The following is a 3,992-nucleotide window of genomic DNA, read 5'->3' on the forward strand; positions in this document are numbered from 1 at the left end:
AGGGCCGTGTCGATGGTTTCTTTGAGGAGTGGGTTCGGTTAGTGCTTATCGGGAGGGAAGGGGTTAGTGCATGGAAATGTAAGCATGGGTTATTTGAGTCCAGGAGGGCCTAGAGTTGCCGAGATGTGATTGGTTGAGGGATGTTTTCGGTGGAGTAGGGCCAGCACAAAGATTTAGAGGGGTGAATGATGGTGTACGTGTCTTGTTGGGGGGAGTTAGAGTCCAACGACTTGCTGGTTCATCAGCCGTTAGTTTTAGGGGCTGAGGTAGAAGTTTTAGGGGCTTTATAGTGTGTGTAAAATGTGTTAAAAAGTTGGGAAAAAGTTTCTTGTGTTTCGAATCGATTCGGATTAAAACCGGGACCCCGGTTCAAGTTTTAAAATGAATCGATTAAGTTTTGTTTTAGGCTCGAATTTACGTCTAGGGGAGGTTTTAATAATGTTTTGGGATATTTTAAAGAGTTTGGTAAGCTTCGGGTCAATTTTAGAGGTCCAGGGTTGAAACGATAATTTTCGGGTTTCCAGGGGCAAAATGGTCATTTTGCACCCGGGTGAGATTTTGGTCTTGGCAACGCCCTGAGCACAAATATATGATATTTTAAATGTTATGCATCATTTTTATGATTTTTACGCAATTACGATAAATACGTTGCATGCTTGTTTTAAAGGAAAAGTTACTCGTATGCATGTTTTTATTAAGTGATGAAAATGATGATATTTTTGAAGGATGGGAATTGGTTGTGACTGACGATGTATATGTATACAATGACATGAGATATGATGAGCTGAGGCCCGGGCTCAGTGGGCGGGTAATGCTGTCGATGATGTCCCCCGCCGCCGAGTACCACGGTTTTTATATATGGATGATACGATAGAGCTGATACGAAAGTCACAACTAATTAACTGAATTCAATTAAAAGAAAATGTTCAAGTTTATGATGACACGATGAGCTGTTTTGACACGTATATGATGATATGAGATGACATGAGTTGACATGACATGATTTTATACGACACGTTTACGTTATGATTTTAAGTTCATGAAAGATATGTTGAGTTTGACATTTTTCACTGCTGTGTGCTATGTATATGTACTTGTTATTAACGGTACAGGTGTGTTGAGTCTTTAGACTCACTAGGTGTGTGTGATGCAGGTGAGCTTGTTATTGAGAGGACTGGAGGTGCTGAACACTGAGTAGACAGACCTGGTGGGGTGACATGACCCGAGGACCACATGTTTTCCGCATTTTGTTTTTTTATGAGATTTGAGATAATATGAACATTTTTATATGCTGGTTTTGATACGCTGATGATTTTCACAATTTTTACTCGTTTATTTTTACGCACTATTTTTATTGTCAAATACTTAAGATCATTTTTAAATGTTATTTCGAAAATGCGATCTTTTATAAAAAATATATATATATTTCCGCGCTTTTAAAATTAGTAGATGTTACAATCTTCGTTGTTATCATCCCTTTTATATTCAATATAACCTTCATGACCAGAATTAACAAATGTTTCAACACCTACGATGTTTCCTAATGGGTCTAAATCCATTTCATGGTCTACCATTGTCTCCTCAATCCAAATGGTTACTAAGTCTGAATCCTTACACAATGCATACATGTTTGAGACATCCAAATCTCCACAAATATTTATCAAACCATGTACAATCACTATAACATATATCCTATGGAAAAGAAATTAACATTAAATTTATTTGCACTACAAAACTTGTAAAGATCATATAAATCGGAAAAATTAAATGTGTCGAAGTTCACATTCTTAAACTCGTGTTTAACCATTCCAACATAAACTAAGTTTGGATGCACGCTCTTTGGATTAAGCTTAAACTTATCATCATACCATATATCAAAAATTGATCGACAGATCCGTACAATTAAAGAGAAATAGAACAAGAAACAATACCAAATTTGGGAACAACATCAAAAATTTGCAATTGCGGCCTCGATAATTTGGCATCGCTATACAAATCTCATTCTTGCTGAGTAATTTTTTTTCTATTTGATTCTCAAAAAAGATAATCCCTTACTGACAGGTCGTAGATTCAAATCCTACTTGTGGAGAATTTTGATCGCTTTTCTGACTCCGACTTAGCGACCCATACCCTTCTCCTTAGTTTCTAAACTAGCATAATCGTGGATTCAAATCCTGTCTCCACAACGTCTTTTTTAGTTTATCTAAAATGGATGTTTGGCTCTGTTAATTATCCCCTTTCAAGGGGATGGTAGGAAAAGGGGGTGGACCTCATGTTCAGCCAGCCATCAATATCATTCTGACTGATAGAGCAATGGTGCCATGATGAAATTCGTGACAGACATCGTTCTTTTCCTTTTGATTTCCAAATATATTTATTAAATTTTCTTAGAACTTATCCCGTTCGAATTAATAAAAAGGTAGTTTAATATCCCTCCGTTGATTCCCCTCCTCCGGTGGGCATTGCCATTTGACGACTGTCCTCCATCGGCGAGCTCAATTATCGATTTTTGTTGGCTGACGTAGAAGTCACTCTTCCTCTTCTCCACTCTGACAATATTTTTTAAGGTTTTTTTTTTCATATTTAATCTCTTTTTTATCTTTGTTCCACTTGTACAACCTTAAATATTGAGACACAATTTTAAAAAATTTAAAATTTTAAGAAAAATCCACACATAAAAGGCACAACGCTATCAAATCTTCAACAATAAACGTTCAAAAAAAGAAAAAAGGAAAAAAAAATTTATCAGATTTGCATTATAACATGTTAGTCAAATGAGCTTCAACAAGTTCTAATCTGCACAAAAATAAACATATAATCTGCAAGAACTAACCTTAAATGACCTCAAATTGGCAAAACAAATATCAAATTGGCAAATAAATTGACAGAGGGGCTGATTCCAAAATTAAAGAGTGAGGATTGTACCCTAAATTATTACTCTTACAAGTAGCCGAAGAAGTATTGTTGTTCAAATATGATACTTTCATAGAATATAAAGTATCCATATTGTCTATACGAACATAAGACCTTCATTGAATTATAACTAGATCGATTAACAAATGAAATTGATCGGATTTGTTTTGAAATAATATATTTTCATGAGATCGGATAAAGTTGTAGGCTTAGTTTAGAGAGAAGATAGATTTGATACGGAGGAATGAATTTGAAATAACATACACATTTCGTATACTTGAAATTCAGTACAATTACTATTGAAATTTCTTAATTTGATATAAATTATATTTTAACTTGAAATTATTCCATCACCATAAGACAGTAAATTTTAAATGACAAAAACTTGTGTGAGATGGTCTCACGGGTCGTATTTTGTGAGACAGATATCTTATTTGGGTCATTCATGAAAAAGTATTACTTTTTATGTTAAAAGTATTATTTTTATTGTGAATATCGGTAGGATTGACTCGTCTCACAGATAAAGATTCGTGAGACAGTCTCACAAAAAACCTACTCATTTGAAATAATGGATTTATGATCAATCATTTACATCAATCCTAACACAACTTTTGGCCCTAGATTTTCTATTTTATAACACCATTAAAAATTCAAGCTGTGTTCTAAATCTTTCAAATAGAACCCATGCAAATAAAAAGGNAAAAAAAAAAAAAAAAAAAAAAAAAAAAAAAAAAGAAAGAAAGAAAAAGACTAAGAATCGGACAATGCTGGGAAGTGGAAACATTAATAGCTTGTCCGACAGTGATACCTAACCAATCAAGAGAAAGTCAGCCTAATATCACGGAATAGTTTTTATATTTATAAACCATGATTAACAAATTCTAACTTTTATCATTTTTTTCTAGAAGACAGCAAATTTTACTTGGACATGTTCCTAAGCCAACGATTGAATTATGTCTTTCTTGAGATTATTGTTTAAGTAGATCTCTTAGTCTCACGAATTTTTATCTGTGAGACAAGTTAACCCTACCGATATTTACAATAAAAAGCAATAGTATTAACATAAGAAATAATACTTT

Source organism: Primulina huaijiensis, chromosome 8, assembly GCF_012295235.1.
Source record: "Primulina huaijiensis isolate GDHJ02 chromosome 8, ASM1229523v2, whole genome shotgun sequence".
Taxonomy (NCBI): Eukaryota; Viridiplantae; Streptophyta; class Magnoliopsida; order Lamiales; family Gesneriaceae; genus Primulina; species Primulina huaijiensis.